The 26,890-nt window shown below is 38.5% G+C and overlaps 1 protein-coding gene across 7 annotated transcripts in view; it reads left to right on the forward strand.

Annotated features, from left to right (window-relative positions):
* Nucleotides 1–19,763: 19,763 nt before the first annotated feature.
* Nucleotides 19,764–26,890, forward strand: part of sema6e (sema domain, transmembrane domain (TM), and cytoplasmic domain, (semaphorin) 6E) — a 147,078-nt gene continuing 139,951 nt past the window's right edge. For 5 of the 7 annotated variants that reach the window (XM_017473044.3, XM_017473091.3, XM_017473100.3 and 2 more), the window contains exon 1: nucleotides 19,764–19,987. The gene's annotated coding sequence lies outside the window, so the exon portion shown is untranslated. Of the gene's footprint in view, nucleotides 19,988–20,131; nucleotides 20,278–25,960; nucleotides 26,042–26,890 lie in introns of those variants that run through there. The other 2 variants (XM_017473054.3, XM_017473062.3) reach the window with 2 other exon arrangements.

Genomic DNA, 26,890 nt, shown 5'->3' on the forward strand with positions numbered 1-26,890 from the left:
TCTCATTAATCCACAAAATATTTTTCCGATAGCCTTCTGGCTTGTCCACGTGATCTTTATCAAACTGCAGATGGGTAACAATGTTCTTTTTGGAGAGCAGTGGCTTTCTCCTTGCAGCCCTGCCATGCACACCATTGTTGTTCAGTGTTCTCCTGGTGGTGGACACATGAACATTAACATTAGCCAATGTGAGAGATGCCTTTAGTCACTTAGAAGTTACTCTGGGCTCCTTTGTGACCTCGTGGACTATTACCCGTCTTGCTCTCGGAGTGATCTTTGTTGCTTGACTACTCCTGGGTAGGGAAACAATGGTCTTGTACTTCCTCAATTTGTACACAATCTATCTGACTGTGGATTGGTGGAGTCCAAACTCTTTAGAAATGGTTATGTAACCTTATCCTGCCTGATGAGCCTCAACAACTCTTTTTCTAAGGTCCTCAGAAATCTCCTTTGTTCACGCCATGACACACTTCCACAAACATGTGTTGTGAAGATCAGGTTTTAATAAATCCTTCTTCTTTAAATAAAAAAAGGCTCTCACCAGACTCTAATTTCACCTTCAAATGAACTGCTAATCCTAGAAGTTCACATACATTTTCCAATCACAGATATGTAACATCATTTTCCTCAATAAATAAATGACCAAGTAAAACATTTTTGTCTCATTTGAATAATTTGGTTCTCTTTGTCTACTTTTAGGACTTGTTTGAAAATCTGATGATGTTTTAGGTCATATTCATTCAGAAATATAGAAAATTCTAAAGGGTTCACAAACTTTAAAGCACCACTGTAGATAGTATCAGTAAACAGAGGCTTGTTTTAGGAGCCATTTGATGCAGCGCATGTGATCAATAACTGTTTTGTGAGAAATGGAGCTCATCAATCAGAATCTGAATGCAACATAATTTTCATTGTGAAAGTGAGTGGACTGAGTCCGATTGCATGCTCTGCAGCAGGAACGAATCACATTTCTGTTATTATTTGAATCATTATACAAAATGGACTGTTTTAAATCTCTGAATCTGTATTGTAATGTGGAAATGTAGACTACTCCTTCTCATGCAGTATCATATCCTGACCAAAAGTGTGTAAACCGTGACTTACATAACGTAGAACTTTCCTGCGTGTGAAATGCATGTTAAAAGCTACTTGCTTGTAGATAGGGAGGCCACACACACGCACGCACACACACACACACACACACACACACACACACACACACACATACAATACAGCTTTCAGCTGCAGCAGAGGAAAGTGCAGCTGGAGGCTGGCATGATGCCCGATAGCACTGATAGCTCTAACTAAAGCTCATGCACCACAGCCTGACTGAAAACTAAATAACTTGCACAGGCTAGTTCTCCAGATGGGATTTTTTAAATCTAATATCTATCAATTGCATGACAATGAATCAAGTGTTAAGTAATGCATTATAAAGTATAAGGTCTCACTGATGGAATATTAAGAATGATGTGGGGTGAACTATTACACACACTCAAAGGCAGATAGACAGCTGCATTCATCATTACATTCAATTCCATATTTTTTTAAGCATTTCAATGCTGTAGTTTTCTACTGAGTTCATGCAGTGTTTCATTTGAAAAGCAAACAAGGTAAACAGAAAAGTTGTAATGCCTTTATTTAAAAAATTATAATAAAACCCCACACTAAAGTTACGGTTATGTCCTTTTTGTGTAATTTGTACTTTTATTGGACAATGTGTGTGGTCAACTTTTAGTTTCTCCTCCAAAGGCATTCTGAGGAATAAAGAATGACAGTAAATAATCCATCTCATTCAGGTTCATAACACATGCCTGTATTTCACTTGTTCCTTCTCAATCACTGCTGATAACGTTACGGGTGTGTCAGCAAAGCGGACTGAAAATATCAGCCCAAATGGAGATCAAATTTAGGAGTTGTTTCACGCTGTGTGATCACCTGATACACTGTCACTGAGAGTCTCCATGAATCTACTCTGCAAAAACTGTAGATCTTAGCAAGTGAAAATATTTTGATTATAGTCATTTACTCATTTTAGCGTTACTTTTCCTTTCTAATTTATATTGGCATATAATTTTGCTTCTTTCTAGAAATATATGCTTACAATTAGCAAAATTATCAAGCTTGAAATTAGTCAAAATGCCCAGAACTAGGTTTTAGTCATCTTATATTTGCTTTGTTGTAATCTTTTAATAGGAAATTCTAGGTAAATTCAACTATATTCAAGATATTTTCACTTGCTAAGATGTTATTTATAGCAGTGTACAGTCGGGGCTAAAAAGAAATCAGCCCCAGCATCACATCTTCATACCATATTCTGTGTATTTTTCTAACAATCACTGAAAGACAGAGGGGGAGGGGTGTGAGGGGGTGGGGTTTCTTAGCCCTGCTAGCCCATTTATCATGTCATCCCCTGAGTTTGTTACTCAGTTGAGGCTCTACAGCCATGTGCATTATACAGCCAAATATGTTTAGTGGTTCAGTTTCTATAATCATCTGCTACTGCTTTCAAAAACAAAGCCATTTTGAAGATTAAGCATCATTGAAAATGTACTTGTCTTGTCATTCAGCCATGCTTAAGTAGATCTGCTTGAAACTATATACTTTGTCATTTCTTGTTCATTTCATAAAATCAATAACATTATAGTTCAATTACTGCAAATATCTGCAATCCTACACAAAAAGTTTTTTGATTCCGAAGCAAAAACAAATCAGAAATTAACTTTCTGATGTGTCAGCTTCTCATGAAGCGGAGTTTGATTACTGCATGCTTCGAATCCACTCAGTAGTGATTTATTTCACCAGCAATGCTGATGAATGTAAACAAAGATGCACTTGACCCAGGACCATGTTGATAGCAGCGTGCATTATGTCTGAGATAACATCTAAAGAGTGGACAGGCGGGGTTTAAATACAGAAGCAAATAAACAAATAGAGGTAACAACTCTTGAATATACATATAATTTTTTTAAGCATTAACAGGTACATCCATCTTTTCTTTTAAATGCAACACAAACATCCATCCATCTACTTCATCCTACACAGGGCCACTGGAGCCTATCCCAGGGGATTTGGGCATGAGGTGGAGGACACCATGGAATTTGGAAATGCCAATCAGCCTACAACACAAGTCTTTGGACTTGGGTTGGAAACTGGAGTACATGGAGGAAACCACCGAAGCACAGGAAGAACATGCAACCTTCACACACAAATGGTAGAGGCGGGAATCAAACCTCCAAGCATGGCGGTGTGAGGCAGACATCCTAACCACTAAGCCACTGTATACGTTCAGCATCCAGGATCATATTAATATGACTGTGCTGTGCTCTTTTAAAATTAGAAACACCATTATTGAACAGTGACCTGACTCCTTCTCTATTAATGTTTTCACCACCCTTGAGGCTAATTGTGACTGATAGAGGTTAATTTCAGTTTCATTAATGTAATTTTACACTGTTTATATTTTGTGGCATATGCTGTGTTTTTTACTACCTCAGTGTGGGAGATGATTATTTTGTTTCACTGGTGGGACTTTTATTGGTGCCAAAGGAGACACGGAAAATCTGCCACTGAGGACCAGCCATGGAGCAGAATCGCATATCATCCTCTCTCAACTCTCCATGGGATTTATCTTTGACTTCGAACTTAACAAGCTCATTCATGCATTAAGTGCAATACAGCCTTTAGCATTTAAGTCTCACACATTAAAGTAATACTGATTCAAAAAACATAGAACTAACCTCATTTCCTCATCATGATTAAACGGTGAAATAACATTTCTGCCTGACTACACAGTAATACGTTGGAATCCATTTGAGACAAACTAACAGATTTTCTGTGATTTTGCTCACAGCTTGCATCATTCCATTATTCTCACAAGCTGACAATTAATCGCACAAAACCTGATTTCTTAATATAATTCATAGATGAGTGATTAACGAACATCCTGACGAAATTGTCAGAGATTTACAGTATTAATGGAACAACTTAATTTCTTTACAACAGATGAGTAACGCAGCTCCCATGAGCTGTAAGAACAGACCAACCATTTTATCATTGTATAAACAAAATTACATAATCAATATGCTAGTGCTAAAATAAAAAGCCATGGAAGAGGACACCGACATATTGGAGATGACTCTATACATTGCTTAATGATTGCAGGAACCATCACATTTGTCTTAGTCGCTCCTCTGAACCTTGTAAATGTTATGTGTTAATTGTACTCATTTATCATTGTGTTTTTAATCATACGTGTTTGTAGTATGGAGAGGAAGATTGTAAAGTAGTTGCTGCTCAGAAATCAGGTGTCTCGTGGACAACATGCTGAGCTTCTTACAATTTTCTGCCGACTAAAAGCTTCTTCCTGTGATACATCTGTCTGGAAAAAAAACATCAGTAGAGAGCAGATGGTGGCTAAATATCCTTGTGAATATGAATATTTACACTGTGTTCCTTCTAGTCTGGTTATAGTTTTTGCACAGATGTAATAATCCTCATTTATATGAGCAGGAAAGTTCAGAGCGAAGCCAGTATTCCACACGCAAAGTCACGTCCTCCATTCTCATATTCATCATAAGGACAGAGACCCAAATGATTATTTCTCATCTATTTGATGCATTGTTTTCTGATATAAGGAAAAGCTACCAGACCAGCACTAACTTGTCCTCTTACCCCTGCCTCCAACAATCTGTTCATTCATTATTTTGGGATGTTATTGCTTGCTTGTGTGTGTGTGTGTGTGTGTGTGTGTGTGTGTGTGTGTGTGTGTGTGTGTGTGTGTGTGTACTTTACTGAGTGAAAAGGAAAGCACATTCCACTGCTTGTTTCTCCACGGGCAGAATAGATTTTTTCCAGATTATTTTTTTTTTGTCTTCAAGATACCAGAGTCTTTTGCTACCCTCCTTCTTTTCCCACATCCTAACAGGGTTATAAACTAACCTAACTCTTGCTGGCCACAGCAGGACTTGGGATAGTATTGCACACAGCGAAACATTAAATCCAGCAGGGGGCTTCAGAGAGGATATGGATCGTCTAATGACTGGCTAGTGAGAAAATTTATGCTTACAGGTCAGGGATTTAACAATGACTGATTGTATGATGTTGAAAATGCTTTGTGCGTTATTGAATTGTGGAAGCGTGCAGTAGTTGCTGGTTCCTGATAAGAGTACAGTGAACAGTGCAGAGTGCAAAAAAGGATTATGGATCCACAAATGCATACAGAGTAGAGTTAGACTCATGTAAGCTGTTGCACACACAGGAGCTGATTATGTGCCCCCTCCCCACCTCCTTCTGTTTTTTTTCCCCCACTCAAGGTAGTTAACAAGGACAGTGATGGTGGGTGACACTCGCAGCATTGCTCCAGTCTGTATATAATCAATATAATTACATACCAATCAAACAGTACTATAGGTGTGCCATACCATATTATGATTCTTTAAAATATTTCTTTGATACACATTTTTACTGTATTGCTGGATACCCACAAACAGTGTCTAGCAAAATAACAGTGCTGCAAAAAAAAAAAAAAAAACCTTTAATTTTGTCCCTTTAATATTATCTACAATCTTCACAAAATGTTTATTTAAATAGCTTTTTCTAATATTTCTCCTCATTATTCTTCCAAATTTGGTCACCTGCCAATTCTTTCCTATCATGGTAAATGGTCTGCACTTATATAGCACTTTTATCCAAAGCACTTTACACTTTGTGTCATTCACTCATTCATACACACATTCACACACCAATGGTAGCAGAGCTGCCATGCAAGGCGCTAACTTGCCATCAGGAGCAACTTGGTTCAGTGTCTTGCCCAAGGACACTTTGGTATGTGGAGCCACGTGGGCCGGGAATCGAACCGTCAACCCTACAATTAGTGGACAACCTGCTCTACCACCTGAGCCACAGCCACCCTATCATACAACTACCAACTGAAAGCTAACACATGCTTTCTCCGAGACACATGAAGCCAGTGAACCGCATCTTTTTGAATTGTTGCTTTGCTTATACAGAGTCACACACTTGGAACATTTTACAAGATTAAGCACAATTTTTTAAGCATCAAATCAGCTGCTCCCAGTCAGCTAGTCAGCTTGCAATTCAGTTTATTTAAAACAAAATCACAATATCCACAATATCTCGGAAAAGCACACTTTCATAATTTATCATGATATTGATATGATTATTTTATCATCATACCACGCAGCCCTAGCGCACTACTGTTCTGCACATCTAAGACACATTGATCACAGGCTGAACTAAAACATTGCTGATGTGAAACACTGAACTGAAACACTTCTGATGAAACAAAATATCCATATCCGTGACAGACCAGAGACGTGGAAACGATCTGTCATGAGTGAGACAGTTGGGTGCGTGCAGGAATGGTTTGGTCAGAGAGAATTGTTGAGGTTGTCCCTGTCATCTGGACGATCCTGCGTTTGGTTTGGTACGTTGAGCTCAAACGAGGGCTTCTTGTCACACTGTGAGACCATATTTGCAACAAGCAGCAGGGGGGGAGCAACTCCAGCAAAGCATCCCAGATGTCACTCTGCATTTGTGCTCTGCTTGTCCTGCTGTGCGCTCCGTCTCTACTCTGACAGAGCGCTTCTGAGATACAGTGAGGTGTCGTCGTACCTGTCAACACTGGGAGCACAATAGCCTTTCCTGGACTTTAATTGCTGTCATGTCTGTGGCTAGACAAAAGGCTTGTTCTGCAAGACAGCCTAATTAGCTTTATTTAGATCAACTTATGGCCATAAACAGAGAGAGGCCATAATGAACACATGTTTGGACGAGAAGGTTGTAGGAGAGCTTCTTTGTAAGTTACGAATCCTCCACACCCTTATTAATGGCCCTCTTATTGTCATCTCTTTGATAGCCTCCAGACGGTCTCCCAGCCTACTGCTGGTGTACATGCACACAAACACACACACACACACACACACACACACACACATGCCTGCTGGCACAACCCTTTCAACTCAGCCTGCCTGCTACCTGGTTGCTACAGAAAGTACTCATTACTTGATTTTCAAATATTTACGCCTTGCACCATGGCAGGAGGGCAGCTGATAATACATTGTATTTGTACTACACTTTTCATTTGAGGCAACATGCTACAAAGTAAAATGGTGGATAAGACTATCTTAGACTAACACTAAATGTTTGGAAGACTTTATATTAAAACATTATACTAGACTGCAAAATAAATTGTACTGTCGGTGTGCTTTTCTTACTACATTCCCTCCCCAACAGAGTTGTTAGACTGATGGTATTCTTAGTCTGTGGCCTAGTGAACCAGTATCAGAATGTATTTATTGATAGAGATTTCAAAGCACTTCTGGATAAGGGCGTCTGTCAAATGCCATGAATGTAAATGTAAAAAATATACTAATATCCTTTTTATAAAAAATTCTAGGCCATCAAAATTTAAATGTCGTATTGTTGCAAAAGCACAAACTTAAAAGGAAGCCATTTAAAAAAAAGAAAGATTCTCTCTTAAAATGATCCAAAATCTGTGATGCCCTCAGGTGATCTGGGAAACCATTCAACAGCTGAGGTGCTGCTGAACAGAAGGCCTGAAACCCTGTTGTGCAGATTTTACTCCTTGGGATACGAAGGAGGGGGATATTGTTGGATTGTAGGTTGTGGGTGGAAGTCATGGGGGTAAGTGATTCCTTTGAGATAGGATGGGACATTTCCATGGATGCATTGATGGGTCCGGAGAAGAAGTTTAATAGAAGATTAATATTACATCTTAGAGGAAATCTGTAAGCAATGTAGAGTGCAGAGTACTGGAGTGATGTGAGCATGATTTTGCATCCTGTTTTGTATGAACTGGATTTTTTTATTTATTTTTTTTTTTTAATTACAATAAAAAATCAGTATTTATGTAAATGCAGATTCCCCAACCCTCCTAGACCGACCAGAAGCCTTTTCTAATTAGAATCAATCACTTTGAAGATCAGGCAGTCAGGCCAGGAGATTTTTTGGGTTTGCTGTTGTAGCAATAGAATGAAGAATATGATCAATTATTAAATTATACTACTGTGAGAACTGGCAAAATGTCACAGCATAGCACATCAATGCATATGTATTTATTATAAGCAACCAAAACTCAAAAGAACCTCTGACCAAAAAATTATACAAATTTGTAGTAATAATAATTATATTGCTCATTGGATTAAAATACTCTGAACCATTAAATATTCTTCTTATTGACCCACTTGGTGAACCCTTAATGGTGGTATATAGAACAGAGTATCTCCCTGTCAGAGAGAGTTCCAACCCCTCTAGGAAATATTATATTTTATGTTATGTTCTAACAAGTTTTAAGTGAGCACTCAGTGTTTCTCCAAGGTAGCTTTTGGGGAACCCTTAAAGGTTCTATGTTGAACCCTACAACATAATACCCTACAACATAGTGGAAAACCCTTAGCCTTCCAAAGAACCCTTGAAAAACCATGTGCCTGGCCTTAAAATAAGCAGTGTACTGAGATTAATTAGAACACAACAGAACATTGACTAGAATTGATGGTTGTATGAGCATGGACTAGTGTGTGCAAAGGAAGGGGTAAAAGCTTTTCACTGCTGCAGTCAGCCTGATGGAGGCTTGGCACGGTGGCACCTCACACTGACTATACAGTAAGATCAGCATGAGCTGCCAAACCTGAGGGACTGTTTTTGTTTGTTTAATTTACAGGTATGCTCAAAATACCATAATTACAATTCATTGGTTAAATCTGATGTTTGTAGCATTATGAAAATTTGCATAAAGGCTACAGCTTAACAAATTACATGGTAGCATATGCTGTGATTCCTGAGTGCGGAATTGGATGGCATCCCGAACAGCTCAGTACTCAATAAAAGGTGAAACTGCCCTTAGAACACAGAGTCTGCACATCTAGCCTTTTAAACAAGCAGCTTTGTTTGAGTGTCTTCAGTTCAGACTGAAAGGTTATTCAGAGGATCAACTTCTCACAAACACAAGGAGAATGAGAGAGAAGGCAAGGTCAGTATGAAGCAGAGAGATCTTAGAGCAAGCATGAGACTCTTCTCCTCAGCTGTGACCCTGAACCCAGGAGGCACGGTGTCTCAGAGTCAGGATATAACTCTGTGCAGACCTCAAGCACTAGGAGATTTCCCGGGGGCCTGACTGTCAATTTTGCCCGGACGGCGAGACCAGTTTTTACAATGCAGAAAGCTCAGGAACATACATTCAAACTGAACAACCTCCCTTCCCCTCTTTTCTGCTCCAAAAACCAGCTTTTTACTCAACTGAGACGTATTCTACCAAAGCATGCAGGAAGCCTGACGTTACTAATCTTTTCGGACAGGAAATACATGCATATAGTAATGTTAGCTAGCTTTCCATTAAAATGGATATGAAGAGGAATGCGGAGTGGAGGGAGGGGGGTGGGGCTAAAAGGTCACAGTGCTTTAAATGAAGCTACTAGTTTGTTTATACCTTGGGAACTATCTAAATTCCTTAGAAAAGATAATGGGCATGTTCAAACAAAAAATAAAAACTGTGCGAGCAGGTTTGCAAAAAATAAAAATAAAAACAGCCCCAAGCACACTACTAGTTGCGGCCAGTTATGAACTTAATGATCCATAATTTACAGACAGTGCTGGCATTTCTACCTCTGCATTTCTGTTTTTCCTGTGTTTCTGGGTATATTGGTATATTTTTTAAAACTAATTAATTAAATTTTTAAAGGTTATACTCACTTACAAATACCAATGCAAAAAATAAAAATGATACAAATTTATAGTCTTTTCAACTCAGAAAATGATACAAATTTATAGTCATGTTTCAACCGTTTCAACAGTTTGGGTGAGACTGTGCCCACTGTAGCCTCCTTGCTGACAGGAGTGAAACCAGATGTGATCTTCTGTTTTTGTAGCCCATCTGACTCAAGGGTCAACATGTGGGTTCTGAGATGCTTTTCTGTTCACCATGGTTGTAAAGAGTAATTATTTAAATTACAGTAGCCTTCCTGTTAGAACCAGTCTGGCCATTCTCCTATCATTCTCCTCTCTCAGGACATCTTATCAATGAGGCAGTACTACCAACAGTACTTTAGATTGTTTTATGTTGTGCAGCAGTTTCTAAAATACTTAAACCATCATGTCGGGCACCAACAACTATGCTACAGTCAAAGTCACTGAGATCACATTTTTCCCCCATTCTGATGTTTGATGTGAATTTTATCTGAAGCTCTTGACCTGTGTCTGCATTCATTTATGCAGTGCCCTGCAGCCTTGTGATTGGCCGTGTTTCATTTACCTTCTCTATGGTTGAAGATTTCAGAGAAAGAAAAAAATCATATTGTATTAAACAAAACACGTATATCCGCAAGTAAGATTTTCATGCTTTTCATGCTTGTTTGTTTATGCGGCCATTTGGTAAAAGTTTCGTTAGGCCACCATGAACTGCCAGAACACATTCAATGGACCTTGGCATAGATTCTATTAATTTCTGGAGCTGTACTGGAGGAATGAACAACATTCTTCCAAAAGATATTCTCTTAATTGCTATTTTGATGATGGTGGTCGTTTTGGGCTGAGATCTGGAGACTGTGATGATCTTAGCATTTTCATTCTCAAATTCAAATCAGTCGTTGAGCAATCATGCCCTGTGGAAAGGGGTATTATCATCCTTGAAGGGACAACATCCATCAGGATAGAAACGTTTCATCACAGATCAGTCAGAATAACTTTTTTTTTTTTAACTGTTTTGATTTACAGTGAAAGTCCTTCTACAGCATAACATATGGGTTTGGGTCTAAATCTCAGCCTGAATTATTGTCCCCGTCTGGCCCTTCTGGACTATCAACTATACAACTTGCTCAGCATTGCTATTAAATAGCATATGGACATGCTTCATTTGCATTTGTTCAAACTCAAACAGTTAAACTCAAAAGCAAATTATGTATTCAGTTCCCTTTTTAAATCCAGAGAAAGTTATGTCACATATACAGGAATTGGGACAAGAAATTGTTAACATAATTCCGATACATTTAAAGGTTTCCCACATTTGAGTCTATTTTTCCCCATAAATGAATCTTACAGAAATTAAAAACATTTTGTTGATTTGATTCTTCAAGGTGACAAAAAAAAAATGACCTGTTAAAAGCAAGTCATCCTAAACCTCATTCTAAAACAATAAGACAGCTGTTTCAGCCTCATAACCATGACACACTTTCTAGAGAAAAGATTACCCTCATTATGTGCAGTCATATGATCATGCACATTCAGTCCCTGCACGGCCATTAAAAACCTGCCAGTTATCTATCAACCCACTGCATTGCTTTCCTTAATGAACACGTTAAAAACCTCTGACGCATTTACAGCTTCAGCTTGTTTTGTGGCAAGTGACGGTTTTGTTTGAGGTGGACCTAGTGGCAGTTTGACTCCTGGTGTAGAGGAATATTTAATGTTTTATGTATTTGCCCTTGACGCAGTTGCTTGCTAATAAAGGTATGAGTGCAGATTTGACTTGCAGATTTGGAGAAAGCATCTGAAGGCCTTGCAATGATGGGCAGTTTAATATTGGTTTTCTGTTCAAATTCTCCTGACGCTCCTGGACCTTAATGTCTGTGTTCCACATGCTGCAATCCTGAACCACAGTAGACACAATTTATGGAGTAAAATCACTGGCTTTAATATATATGAGAGTACAAAAACAGCGTTTAAAAGAGGAAAATAGCTGTTGGGAGAAAAAGTGACGAGGTAAACATGAGCAGAAACAGAAACTGCTTCTTAGCAACACAAAACTGTCACAATTATGCGCTCTCACTTCATGCAGTACTGCACACTACAGAGAGAGAGAGAGAGAGAGAGAGAGAGAGAGAGAGAGAGAGAGAGAGAGAGAGAGAGAGAGAGAGAGAGAGAGTTTTAATGGTCTGCCAGGCAAGAAATCACATAAATTGTAATTATGTCATGCCTAATTATGAATATGCATTGGTATATTCACTATATGGTGTAATGGAATATACAAAGAAAATCATCTACATTGGTTTTCAGTTTGTGTAAATTAATTGTGTTACTTCAGATTGTACGTCATGCACATCTTTTGTAGACACAAGACACAGTGTCTACATACAGTACATACTGTATTTCCAATATACTGCAGTGTCTACAAAAAAAGTATAGGCAATCTATATGGTTTATTAACATCCACACTTATTTGCATGGTTTTGTATCATGTTGGACAGCGTACTGTGAAACATTATTGATAGATGAACGCTGAATACATATTTCTAAATTCATTTATTTCTGAATGCTGACAGTGGTAGCATTAACCTGAAGCACAAGGGGACATGAAAGCATAAGATTCTGTTGTGTAGCAAGTCTACTTACTTCCATTATATCGATTTTTAGATTTTATATATATATATATATATATATATATATATATATATATATATATATATATATATATATATATATAGATAGATAGATAGATAGATAGATAGATCTAAACCTTTAAAAATCTCCTGGATATTGTTAATTTTCAGACTCTCTGCTGCCATCATTAACTACCAAAAATATATCCTAATTTTGCATCACGTCACTGACTAGAAAACACTTTTTTCCTAGTTATTAACCTCTACTCTATGTAGTATATTTATACTCTATAGTAATAGACCCCCTACATAATGTGTGTGCCACCACTAATGCCACAAGGTGGGAAAATCTATTTGTCTTGACTAATTAAGCATGCAGGTTTGTTAAATTTGCTAAGTTTATGTATATTTTTTTTATTATTTGTTGGGGATTTTTATGTGCTGTACATTTTGGTATGGTAGTTAGATAATTTGCATGACTGTTGATGTACAAGCAAACAAAAATGAGTTATTTCAATTTGTACTGATATATTTGACATAGCTCCATAAACAAGCCCAGTGGTCTGATTTGTATCTTTTTGGTTACAATGTTGTATGTTCCAATAAATAACATAAATATTGTATTGGAACAGAAAGGTGCACATCATTCTAATATCCAATATTCAAAAATCCGCTGCTTAAAATAGTAAACTGTTAATTAAAAATTATCCTAAAAGCCTTAAAGCTATTTATGGTTTATAATATATTATTATATTATTAAGGTATTATATAAGAAATGCAGAAGGATAGTTATATTGTATCTTAAATAATAATATAAAGAGCTAAAATATTAACCTTCAGTCACACTTTCCTTTTGAAATCATGCAAATGATAACTGATGCTGTATACGCTATGAACATTTTTAAGATGTGAGAGGGAGCTCAGGATTCAGGAAGACTTCCAGACCTGCACAAGAACAGTGTGTTCTTAGGTAAACCTAGATCTGGTTTCACTTTTAAAGTTGGACAAGTGCACAATGTCCATATTTTAGGTGGATATAGAATTTTTTCAAAGAAATTATTTTAAAAGGATTTACTGGAAACAAGCACCTTTTGTTTGCAATTGTTTGATATTCATGACAGCAGAGTATTTTTGTGAATTTTCTGAACAAAGATCAAAAGGTTAAACAATAAAGAGAATTTTTCACAAACTTCTTTGCTCATATTTACAAAGGGTGCCAATATTAGTGGAGGACACTGTATATGTTTGCATGTGTATGTCTGTGAAAAGGTTGTGTGTACAAATACCAGTTGCACAGGTCTTGGAATAAACATAAGAACCATTAAACAGATTGTTGCTATATTATTTTATGTACTGAACACTGTATCTGACATGGAGATAATTTATGAGTGCATTAAAACTGGAACTAATTAATGCTAATTAGTTTTAATTAAGTTTGAGAAAGGTCAAAAGGGGTTTCTAGCTTATATAAGTATTCTGAAGCAAAGTGATTGTAATTTTAGATCCTATATTTATTATGTTTGAGTTGATTATTTCAGTGGGGAAAGGGTCTTGTTTATCTAACACTTCAACGCTACTTTGCACATAGTGAAAACAGTTCTTATTATATTCACTTATTTTTAGTTTCTTTGAATGACTCATTGTTAATTATTGTGGGTGTCCCAAGTATGTTGTAATCTCACTATGAAAGCAGTTAACAGCAAACCATTGTGCTTTATGTCCAGGAGTTAAATTAGAATTTATGATGTGGGGGAGCTCTATGTTTAAAGGCCTCATCATTTAACAAACTACAATTAATTTATATATCAACTACTGTTGGGTGATTGACTCTAAGCCTGTATCAGGTAAGTGTACTGTTACATTTCAAAGGTAGATGCGGAAGCAATCGCAGATTTTAAACGTTTTTATTATTGTTAAATAAACCAACAAAACACAAAAGATACTATGACTAATGCAAAACACTGTGGCAAGGACTAAACATAAACTAACAGGACCAACACATGGTAACATGGACAACAGTAGTCGAAGACAAACGTAAGACAGAGAAGCAGTGCAAACAATGGCTATGTATAAGTGTGCTCATTAACAGATTCAGGTGCAGGTGGTCATGTGACATATTGTAGTACAGTGCAGTGGCTGATGGGAACTGAAGTCCAGAGTTACCTCCTTGATATATGACATGTACCAACTCCCTGAAATGTTTCTCTTTTTGTAGATAATAGATCTATCAATGACTTAACCATTTACTAAACCAAACGAAGCTAAAATGTATATATAATGAATCAGTCCCACTTGTATTCATTTACATCTCCTTCCCCATGTCACCCAATGATTTTATTGGGGAGGCAATTTAGGGTGGGGCAAAATACTATTCCATAGGGTAAAATGACATAATGTGCCTGCCCCTATTTCCATGTACCCTCTATATACCCTCATCCATGAAAAAAACGCACCAACAAGCAAGAAGCAAGTTACCAACTAGCAAGTTACAAAAATGTCATAGCTAGCATATTAGCCTACATTTTATGGAGAATTTAACATCATTAGCTAATAGTAGTAATGAACTGAAGAAATCCAATGTTATGTCTCCAAATAATTAATATTATTTTTTAAGTACTTTTAAAGTTTGACCAATCTTTGCCCACCTGTATGTTCATTGTGGGAATAGGTTGCTTCTGTGTTAACTAGCTAAACTTGCTTGTTCCTGCACAACATTAAGCCCAGTCACAACGCCTACTGTTGAACAATGTTGAAAACAACTTTCAAATTTCCCAGAGATGGTGTAGTCAGTTCAATGGTGTTTAAGTTATTACTGAAACTGGCCTGGTTCAATAAATGGCTCAGGTTAATGTCTATGTGGAGTTTTGCATGTGTGTGTATGTGTTGGTGCCCTGCGATGGATTGACGTCCTGCTAATGGGTGTATTCCCACCTCACCCACGTTGTGGTTTACGTCAGCATAAACCAGTCTGGCAATTCTCCTCTCACCACTCTCATCAATAAGGCATTGTCAACACAAAGCTGCTGTTCAATGGATGTTTTGTTGTTGTTGTTGTTTGCACCGCTCTGAGTAAACTCTAGTCTGTTGTACATGAAAGAGGAGATCAGCAAAAATTCTCAAATTAGCCACCTGGAACCAACATCCATGCCATGGTCAGCATAAATGAGATTATGGTGCTTGTGGGCATCTTGACCTGTTTCGGCTTGATTGTATGCTGCTGCCAAATGATTGGCTGATTGGATCATTAAGCATGAATGAGTAGGAGTAAAATTGTTCCTAATATAGTGGGCAGTCTGTATATATAGATTTATTTCAATGAAAGGTTAGCGTTCTCAAGGGTGAGACTAAGCTAATTAAACACAAAGAGATTTTTCAGAACCTTTTTTTACCCATCTTTCCCAAGGATCTGACTATCTGTATAAAGTAGAAAATTTAAGTCATACAGTAGTGCTAGGAGCAGTGTGAAATGAAATCTATGGTCCTGCACTTACTCACTCATCTTGTTTCACTCAAACTCACACACTCACATACTGATTTTTTCCAATCCTAACAGAAGCTCAGTGAACTGTGATATTTGGGTATAATAATATAACACATTTTGACCTTTCAACATTATTTATTACCTGTAAATTACAATTTTACTTTGAGTTTGTTATTTCCAGAGAAATATAGGATATTTCAGTGCATTAGTTGAGGATCACTGATTCTGTCCCTGCTTAGGAGAAAAAGGAAGATTGCCATAAGCATTTAATTTTCAGGATGTCCTAGAGACAAATGGGAAAAGCATAATGGCTCATTCTACACTGACAGAGTGCTGAAAGATTTCTGAGATGCTTCTCTTTAATGGCCCATGAGAGACTTGCATGGAAAGTAGTTCATATTCAGTCATATAAGAAAACTATTGGAAGACTGAAGAAACAGGCATAATGTACCAGTGAGATATTAACTAACTTGGCCTTTGTGAACCAACACTAAGATGAACTATAATTGTTTTGAACAAACCTATCAAAAAACAACAATAACATAAAAAAACAAGGGATCTTAAATTTTGAAGACAGGTTGACCTTCACAGACTACATTTCAACGACTGCACGATCTTATAGGTTCGTTCTGTATAACATCAAGAAAATCAGACCCTATCTCACTGAACAGGCTACCCAGCTACTAGTCCAGGCTCTTATAATCTCAAAACTGGACTACTGCAACTCACTACTCTCGGGCCTCCCAGCCAGCTCCATCAAATCCCTTCAAATGATTCAGAATGCAGCAGCACGCCTCGTCTTCAACCAGCCCAAGACAACCCATGTCACACCCCTCTTCATCTCCCTTCACTGGCTTTCTGTAGCCGCCTGCATCAAATTCAAGGTCTTGATGCTCACATACAAGACCTTGTCTGTAACAACACCCTCTTACCTCAACTCTCTCCTGAAAGCTTACGTTCCCTCACGCAATCTGTGATCGATTAATGACCGACGCTTAGTAGTACCTACTCAGCGTGGCTCAAGGTCCCTTTCCAGAACCTTCACACTAACTGTCCCTCAATGGTGGAATGAACTTCCAACCTCAATCCGGACTGCAGAATCTCTCACTATCTTCAAAAAACAGCTAAAGACCCACCTCTTCCGTGAACACTTAACTAATCCATAAAATGCCAACCCCCACATTATTTAAAAAACAAAAACAAACAAAACAAAAACACTTACTCTGGCTCTTACACCTCTACTCTGCGCACTTTGCTTCTCTAGAACTCAATTATAAATCGTGTATGGTAGCACTTGTATTGTTCTCCGCTTGATATATGGCTTTGCTTGTATTTCCTCATTTGTAAGTTCAACTGTCAATTCAATTCAATTTTTATTTGTATAGTGCATTTAACAATGGACATTGTCTCAAAGCAGCTTTACAGAAACATAAGTAAGTCGCTTTGGATAAAAGCGTCTGCTAAATGAATAAATGTACATGTTAATGCAAATTTTATTCAGTGATACAGTCCATGATTCCTTTCTCATGAGAAATATTTAACAAATAATAGAACTTATGTCTAAGTCTGTGTGATATGGTTCTGACACATTGCCTGAATTTAGATTAGTAAATTCTTCAAGAATTTAAAACATTAGTTTATTGGTTATCTAGAATTTAATAATATACTGTACACTGAATATACAAGATCTTATTTTGTCAAAAATAGCAGTTCTACGATTCTAGTATACACAGTTTTAACTTGCGGTACAACTATTTTGTTTAGCCCACAAATTTCATGCATACTCTGCATATCTATGGTTAGAACTAGGACTTTATTGCCTGAAATATCTTATTCTTTAAATTTCTTATTCTTTAACATATTCTTTAAATAATGTCCTCTGGGTGTGTATATGGGTTCGAGCCACTGGATAATTTCCCCAGTAATGAGGCCTCAGGTGACAGAAACCTCTAGCTATTTCTATCTATTTCCTGAAAATGGACAGTGTATGAATGCGGTTATTGTTATCGTTTGTGTGTGTGTGTGTGTGTGTGTGTGTGTGTGTGTGTGTGTGTGTGTGTGTGTGTGTGTGTGTGTGAGAGAGAGAGAGTATCTCTGAGTGAACAACAACTACAAGTCATATTCATTGTCTTTATGGAGCATTTACATACTTTTCACACAAGTATTACTATGATCCTTCTCTGCTGTGTTGTGTAGCTGAATGCATAGTTTTAATTCAGACAGACACATTTTTAATTCAACACCATTTTGAAGCAGATAAAGCAGATGCCCCTTATATATGTGAAGGATTTTCAGAGAACACAATATAGCTGTCACTGGAAGTTACCGGTTACTGCGAGTGATGTTAGAAGAAGTAAAAATGATCATCTGAAACTGAAGCTGTTAGTGACTGAAGTGCCAAAATTGTGAACTGAACTGATTTTGAGTATCACAAGCAAAGCCTGCTGTGGAATCATTTGGAGCACTTTCTCTTCACCACAAAATTTGGGCTCACAGGAAAAAGTGAAGCTGCCAAAGAAAATTACTCAGATACATCTATTGGGGAAATAATTCTAAAACCCCACTGTGCTTCTATTGACCATGAAAAATATGAAGCAGAAACAACAGGGTGGACTAATTTCTATAAAGCATACTGTATGTGAAGACCTTAAACATAACAGTTCAGCATTGCATACATTGCACATTTCTTTCTGAATTGACAATGAGTTTTTGAGAAAAGACATTTCTCAGAATGCTCTGTGATGTCTCAGTATTTGCTCTTCTGATCGAATTCACCACCACCATTATTATATTTTTTTTATTGTATGTAACTTTGTTCTGCAACTTTGTAGAAAAGAGGAAAAAATAAGTCTGATATAAGTATATGGTCTACTGCCTTTACTGCACTACCTTGTGTCCTTGGGTTAGAATTTTCTCTGACCTACAGAGAAAATTGCAGTAGCCTTATCCTGGATATTCAATCACAACTTAGTGAGCTTGTGATTAGGCTGCAGCACATGATAATATGTAAATGTACTTCTTCAGTGGCTGATTTTATAAGCCTGTGACAGGGAACTTCTATCTACACAACTGCCTGTGTAGATAGAAGTTTTAGTTAGTCGATTATAAAGGTCACAGTTTAAGAAGCGTGACTAACAGCAGGCTTTATGAATGTAAAATGGTTTATAGATTTAGAACTCAATGGCTCAGCTCAGTATTGGACTGAATTTGAGTCTACATGTGGACTGTCCATTGGAAAAGCATTTATCTCTGGAAGGCTGGTTCATTAGAAACTAACTAAACATTTTAAAAAAGCCACTGCAATTTATTTTTTTTACCTTCAGTAACTACAGAAATCCAGAGTACAAGAGGTGGGCAATTCAGAATAACCAATTTTACTGGCAGGTTTTTGGGAGGTAAGGATGAAACTGCAAAACCCAGTGGAAACCTATGTGGAGAACATGCAAATCTCTAGAACATGAGGTGGCAATGCTACAATGCTACTTGCAGTTCCACAGTGCTGCCCATCACTGCAATTCACTCTGACTCAGAAACATTTTATTCAACCCAGATTTTATTAAAATAGTTTCAAGATCTGTACAGGTATATATACCTGTTTGGAGATTACTATTTACCTCAGGCAGTTTCACATTAGCCTACTTCTCATTTCCCTTCACCTACAACGGCTACAAAGCTATCAATTGTACTAAACACTATATCAAAATAGTACGTTTTTATGCTGCTTTAACGTGTCCACACCAAAACGTAGATTAAAAAAAAATGTATTTATGTATTTTAATCAACGTTCATAAACTGTTGTTATATTGTTTGGAGCGCTGAAGGGAAATTTTTTTTGAAACTGAACGACATGAAAGACTTTCTCCCCTTTCTATTGGACAGACGCCATGTAAGTCAATAGTCGTGGGCGTGGTTTAAATAGAAAACGCCCACATTGTCGAGTCTCTCGAGCGCAGTAGTCTGCCTTGGCTTTGTAGGCGTGTGTGTACACTAACTAGCGTTGTGTGTTTGAACCGAAGAAAAGAAAAAAATACACAACCCGCGTGGGAAAACTCTAATCTACACCTTTCTGCTTTTTAAATCACGTGTTCGTTTTTTTGCGGTTTCTTCTGCACGGAGTCAGCTTTTCAGCTTGTACATAGCGGGAAAAACCAAGGTAATTGGCCTGTTTTTATTCTACTATCGGAAGTTTTTTTCCATTAGTAACTCGGGGAAACGGAAATGCATCCCTGTGTGTGTGTGTGTGTGTGTGTGTGTGTGTGTGTGGGGGGGGGTTGTTATATTTGTAAATAGCTAGTGTTTGCTGCATTGGGTATGAACCGCTTTCACAGAGCTCGGGTGTTTTGCAGCGCGCGACACAAAGCCCGTCTTGCACTCACCACTGCAATTTAAAGTCCTGCACAGAGCTCCGTCCACCAGTCTGGCTCTTATCAACACAGCAGGCTGGTAGGTGTGTAGGTGTGTGTGTGAGAGAGAGTGTGTGTGTGAGAGAGAGATTCTACTTCGAAACTGGCGTTGTTTTCCTTTTCCATAAACACTCGATTTAATTGGAATCTTTTATGTGTGTGTTTTTGCGCTCCCTGAATTTACCACGCGCCCATTGTTTTGCAGCTGATCATCACGGTGCGGTGTTTATTAAAGCGGCTCGGGAAGATCTAATGGGAAACAGGCGTGTGTGTGTGTGTGTGTGTGTGTGTGTGTGTTTGTTTGTTTAGATGAGAGTGTTTTTGCGAGGAAACGGAGGTGATGAAGTTGCAGCGGTGAGGGGACAGGATGCTGGCTGGAGGGCATTACTGTGTGGATGAAGGCGATCAGAAGGCATTTTTGAGTGCAGTTTGATTATGCTATCAGTCACGTGAGCATTAGGCTCTTCTGGTCGAATGTTACGGAATGGTTTCACGGTATAATCGGTATAAACAGATTGTCTGAGCCAAGTTTGAGGACGCTGTTAATCCTGTAGGAGCGTTGTTGCGCATCCTGGTCAGCCCTGTCACGCAGTTTGTCTCTGACTGAAGAGCAGACATGGAGCCAAATAACACTCACTGTTCTCTCTCTCTCTCTCTCTCTCTCTCTCTCTCTCTCTCTCTCTCTCTCTCTGTGTGTGTGTGTGGGGAGGGGGGGGTCAGTGTCATTTTTGGCATGGGGTTTATTTAATGTTTTTTCCTTTCTCCCCCCTCCAGCCCACTGTCATATATTAAGCGTTCAGTTATTCATACATGACGCGCTATCGTTGCTTGCTGTTGTTTAGCTCTAGATGTTTATCAGTTGTGGACTGTCAGACCAGCAGAAAGAGCCATCCAGAGAAGTGTTTCATTTCTTTTCTTTTCTTTCTTTTCTTTTCTATGTTTAAATCACAACAATAGTCTGTAAGCCAAGCCGTTTCTTAAAGTCACAGTATTAAGTGAATAAGCTAATAAATTGATAGCTGAGCTCGAAGCTATTTTTTTGCACATGTTTTTCCTCCTCTTTTTCAGGTCAAAGTGTGCATCAGCCATAATTGCAATATAAGTGCCCATTTAAAAAGGGGGGTGGGGGGGGAGACTACAATTTTTTTTTTTCCCTGACGCAGAGAATATGCTGAGTAGACCCTGTAATGGTAAAATTATGGCATTTAATCTTTCAGATCATTTCTCTTCTGTTACATGCGTCATACAGTGAAAGAGGCTGAATGAATAACATACTCAATAGATTCAAACGTTTGAACAAAAAAAAATCTTCCTTTCATAATCTGTACAGGACATCACATTTTGATTATTTTAACGATTACATGCACTAATTCACATTTTCCATTACATTAACAGAGGTAACGTAAATAACAATAGCTTTGGGAGTGATTTATCACGAGATGAAATCAGATAAGGAAATTAATTGGCTTGTTTATATAATAAAAGAAAGGGTTGATTTAGGTTCCTGTGAAGAAACATAAATATAGAACTGTGTAGAAATATAAATCAGTCGGTTCATGTTCATTCTGACAGACACCTACGCAGACATCAACACTCCATGCCTGTAGAAGTAGAAATCAGCTAGTGATGTCATTGCAGTGTCATGAAGAAATGAAACCAAACGGCCACAGTAAACAAACAGCTTGTTTGCTTTCTTTTTATTTAAATTTACAACCTTCTTATCCAAATATATATTGCTAACAGAAGTCCTCAAGCTAGTAAAATAGGTCAGTGTCTAAGAAACTCATTAAGATAAAAACAGCGTTAGAGAGAAGTTAGTAAAGCAATGAAAAGAGTACAAAGTCAAGTCAAGGTTGTTCGGTTTGATTATATATATATTTTTAAATTAGTGCTTAGTTAGAAGGTGTTTAGTCTTCGTTTGAACTTAGCTATTCAGACAGCCAGCAGAAGTTCCTTCCACCACCTTGGTGCCAGGACAGAGAACAGCCATGAGGCATGTCTTCCTTGTATCTTGAGAGATGGTGGGTCACACCAGCTGGAAGGTAACGTGGTGCAGAGTGGGGTGTGGTAAGTGCCTTCATGTAGGTAGGGGACTGTTTCTGACTTTGTAGGCACACATCCATGCTTTGAATTTGATGTGGAATGATGTAAGAAGTCAATGGAGGGAATGTAGCAGTGGCGTGACATTGTGCCGTAAAGAACTTGGAAAGGTTGAGAACAAGTCGTGCAGCTGCATTCTGGATCAGTTGCAAGAGTCTGATGGTACACTGGGGAAGACCTGCTATTTAATCATGTCCAGTTCCTGTCGTCTATAAGCTATTCCCAGTATTGCACAGCATAAGCATGAACATTAGTGGTAGAAAGCTGCTCAAATTTCTGTTAATGCCTATGTGCTCTGTTTTGTTTACTCCTGTGCTTAAAGCCAGACTGTTTTTTGTTGTTGTTGTTGTTGTTTTTTTAATCTGGCCATCCATGCAGAGGTTAAATGCTGTGCGTGTGAAGGTTTTCAGAAACATAATTACTGTAGAATTGTTGATGCATTCATAAAGAAATAACAGTCAGCTCTTGAGTTAGAAAACAGTGGTGAAATTGAACATTATATTTTTTATGTTTCTATTTCCTGTATTATTAAAGCACTCCAGTAATAAACAAAAATGAAGGTTCTTTATGGTCAGGTTTTATGAAGGGTGAGCGATCCTGTTCTTTTAAACTGTAAACTTGCTTCCACCTTTCCCAAGCTCCACATCACCAGGTCCTTTGCAAGTGTGGGTAATGATGCATATAGCCCGGGGTGTAATTTTACTTCCAATTTCCGCTGGTGTAGTTTTGCCCTAAATGATGTTACGCTGGCGGTGTGTTGCGGATGACTGTGCCTTCCTAATGGCTCTTTGGGTAATGACTGCTGAAATAGGCTTGGTGCTATGAGCACTGATCTAAGCCATCTACCATTCAGTATCTTTTTGCTCGATTCTTTTCTTCTTTTTTTAGTCTTTTCCATCAGGCTGCAGATTGACGCATTTTACTTTTGAACCTTGTTTGCCCCATTATTGTAACACTTTTTTAGTGACAGACAGTTAAAATACATTCTGAAAAGAGCAGGTTTTTAGCACATGCCACACTTCTTAATATTTGTAGTGCTTTGTAATGTTTCCCTCATATTTCACACTGATTGTGGTAGTGACAGTGCTGCCAATAGCTGGCAGATACACCTAGGGGGAGAAATTAAAAGGCAGCAGGAGCTTTTTTTTCTTTCTTTCTTTTTAATAGGCAAGAGTGCTCCATTTTCCTGTATGGCTGCCCATGTCCAGTATTGGGCCTTGTCCCTCTGGGGAGTGAATTATTACCTGTCGGTCGTAGAGCCTCCACATCATCCATAACCTGAGTGTGACACTGGGGCAGCAGAGCCAGTGCAAACGGCACGACTAGCTAGCCTTGGCCTTCGAGCATGGCTTCCTCTCACTGGGTGGGGAAAAACATATTACACTGCTGCTATAGCCTTTGTAGGAAGTAATAGTAAACACTTAAGCAGCTTCTGCTGTAAGCTTTTTGGGGATGTATTCTTGTATATATTCACCCAGAAAAGGCCAGAAATTTGAAAATTGTAGAAGTTATTTAGTTTAAGGATTACACATTTACTAAAATAACATCCTAGCTATTTACAGGTAATCATCTCAAACTGTTGATGAGTTAATTGGTAAAATATGAATTCCTTACATTCAGGAAGTAGTGTGTATGTAAAACAAGTTTCTGTTTTACGCAATATGCCCCAGACTGTTCTGGTCTGTTTGAGGAGTCAGGGGAAAACATGATAATTACTAAAGGGAGAAAAGACATTAAAAGCCAAGTTTTAGGCAAGGTTAAAGAGAGCAATAGTATGTCCTTCACTTTGGACAAATTACAGACCTCAGTGCTCAGACCTCAGTATTTCCATACTGCTTTCGGACAGACTGGCTGGCTTCCAGTGGGTTTTGTAAGCCATTTATCAGAAACTTTAACCCCTTTTGTCAAGCAAGTTGTTTGGCTGTTCTGGCAAATCCGGACTGACCACAGATATAGTGGGACGAAGAATTGTCATCTGCCTCACTGCCGGCTGGATGGAGCTGCTAAACGTAATGCACGGTACAAAGGAACTGGCAGCAAATGAACAAATATCACAGATAAAGAGACCGAGATGCAGAGCTTGTGAAACACAGAGCCTGCAATTGTCCTGTAGTTTAATTTCCCTTACGTATTGTGTGTGTTTAGGTGTGAAGTTGGAGGAGGCAAACCGAAGGGTTGTTGAAATACGTGTGAGAACGCAGCTTCTCTCTGTGCCAAAAGTCTGAACTAAGCAGGAATAGAATTGTGTTAGTGGTCTTTTTTTAAACCATCTTGGTCAAATTCAAAAGTAGTTATGTGCTAAGGCTCTTTGGTGGTGTGCGTGCGTTCGTGGACACACAATGATTGGCATGACAGAGAGAACACGCTCCTTGCCCAAGTGTCATATTTAACAGTGTTTGGATAACCGATTGTGAGGGCTAAATCAAATTGAGGTAGAACCAGCAGACTGACTAAGTCACGCAGACACAGCTTTTGCCCCTGGCTCGTCTTCGCACCAGATTACAGAGTGATGACTAACTCCATTTCATTGCACTTGGACATTCAGCTGCATCCTCAGCTCCTTGCTTCCACCACACAAGTAGCCTTTTGTACCTCTCGCATTGGTATGCCAGTATTACGGGCCAAATCCGCTAGCTATGGGCGAGAACAAGCTTCACCCTCTACTAACTCCTACTGAGGCCCTTTTTAATTACCCCATCTCCAAATATGAAACCAAACCCGCAGGAGTGCGATTCTGTGCCCTTATTTGTTGCAGAGCCTGCATACATGTTATTGATTCCTCGACTCTGAAGAGGTTTAGAGGTGCCCAGATTTGTGCTCTAAATGACCTCTTAAACACTTTATAATGGAACAGCTCTTCCCACCCCCACATTGATTAGCTGCTCGCATTGCAGCTATTGTGAAGCTTCAACTTTTTAATCTCAGAGCTAGACTGCTAATAACTAATGTTATCTCCACACGCTTTTTATGCCCCAAGATAAAACACAGTAGATGTAATACATTATTTTAAACTTCTTGATCGGGCCTGCACGTCATTGTATTGGGAAGTGAAGAGAAAGGTCAGACGCTGTTATGTGAAAGCAGAGTTTTCAGTATTTCGAATATTTCAATTTTTAAAAAAATTTTTTTTTAGCACTTTTTGGCACATCAAGTTATTTATTTGTTTATTTATTGTTTTAAATCAGGTTTGTGCTCTAGTCCTGTGTTGCTTTTGGGACGTTAATGGTTTTCCCAGGAGTGTCAAAAATAAAACCCCAAAAAACTGCTGCTTCTTATCCAGAGGGAGAAGATGAAGAGCTTCTGTGAGAGTTTTTTATTCCCCAGGAAAACACTGACCATTACTGAAGCCCTTTTTTAATGCTTTGTATTATTTACTTCCAGCGATTTCTAATTGTTGAATTGTATATTTGGAATTTCAGATTTTAATGATACTTTGGCACAATGCTCAACATGGCATTTTAAATATCTACAGTACTATGTGAGTAACAGATCTACCTCGCTGCGTGTTTTTAAAATGAGCCTTTTTATAGTTTTAAAAAGTGAAATGGAGCAGGAAATTAAAAGCCTCAAGATAAGACAAGTTGTTGGGGTTTTTTGTTTTTTTTTTGCACTTAAATCTACAGCTTCATCCAGCAGAGCTGCATCATCAGAGCCCATTCATTCAGGACGGCATGGTTTCATCAGCAACACAGAAGGGCTTTGATGTGAGTATCGAGATTTTCATTCCGGTTTTATTTGTGAGTGTGGTCTTTTTGTTGGAGGCGTGCTAGATGTTCACTGTGAATCTAGTGTGACCGTACGCACATTATGTAAATCCCTCCAATTTCCCAGGCCTCCCAAAATAGAAGTCTCATTTGACCTTCTGGGAGCAAATCTTGGCGAGAGTCAGTATATGTGTCCTCAGAAGAGCAGTGGGGCAGCAGCGAGGCTGTGATCTCACTGCGCTCAGTGTTGGGTTTTGAATGGTGGGAGGATCTGAACGATGGGCGCTAATAGAGGTTTGGTTCTGGTCTTGGTCAGATTTAAGATTAGCAGCCACTCAACTCTCTGTAAGTTTCTGTGAATGCTGGACACTATTAGCACAGGGGTATATTTAGTGCTAGCTGTAAGGTGTCGGTGGAGTCGGTGTCATATCTCCCCTTGGAACAGGGCCAAACACCACTAGGGCTCCTCGGTTCCCCCTCCTCCATGCCTTTTTCATTCCTCAAGTGTGTCTCCTGTTAACCATATGATGACTCAGTTCAGTGTGAATGTGTGCGTGTGAGCACATATGATTGCAGATGTGTGCGGTTGTGTGACTACTAAATGTTTTTCATGCCTTTTGTCAGTTTCTGTTTAAACCGTTTGCTGTACCTAGAACACATATATACATGCACATAGTGTGTGCCCCTGGTCTAACTTCATTTGATTTTTCTTTATTGCTTTCTCACATTATCTCTGTCCTGGCAAGCTGCTTGTCCCAGGGGAACGATCTCTGCGTCGCACTGACGTACCAAAAACCTGCCGTAGATGGATCTCAACCACACACAATTCCATTACCACTAACAGTTTGC

The sequence above is a fragment of the Ictalurus punctatus genome, chromosome 1, assembly GCF_001660625.3.
Source record: "Ictalurus punctatus breed USDA103 chromosome 1, Coco_2.0, whole genome shotgun sequence".
Taxonomy (NCBI): Eukaryota; Metazoa; Chordata; class Actinopteri; order Siluriformes; family Ictaluridae; genus Ictalurus; species Ictalurus punctatus.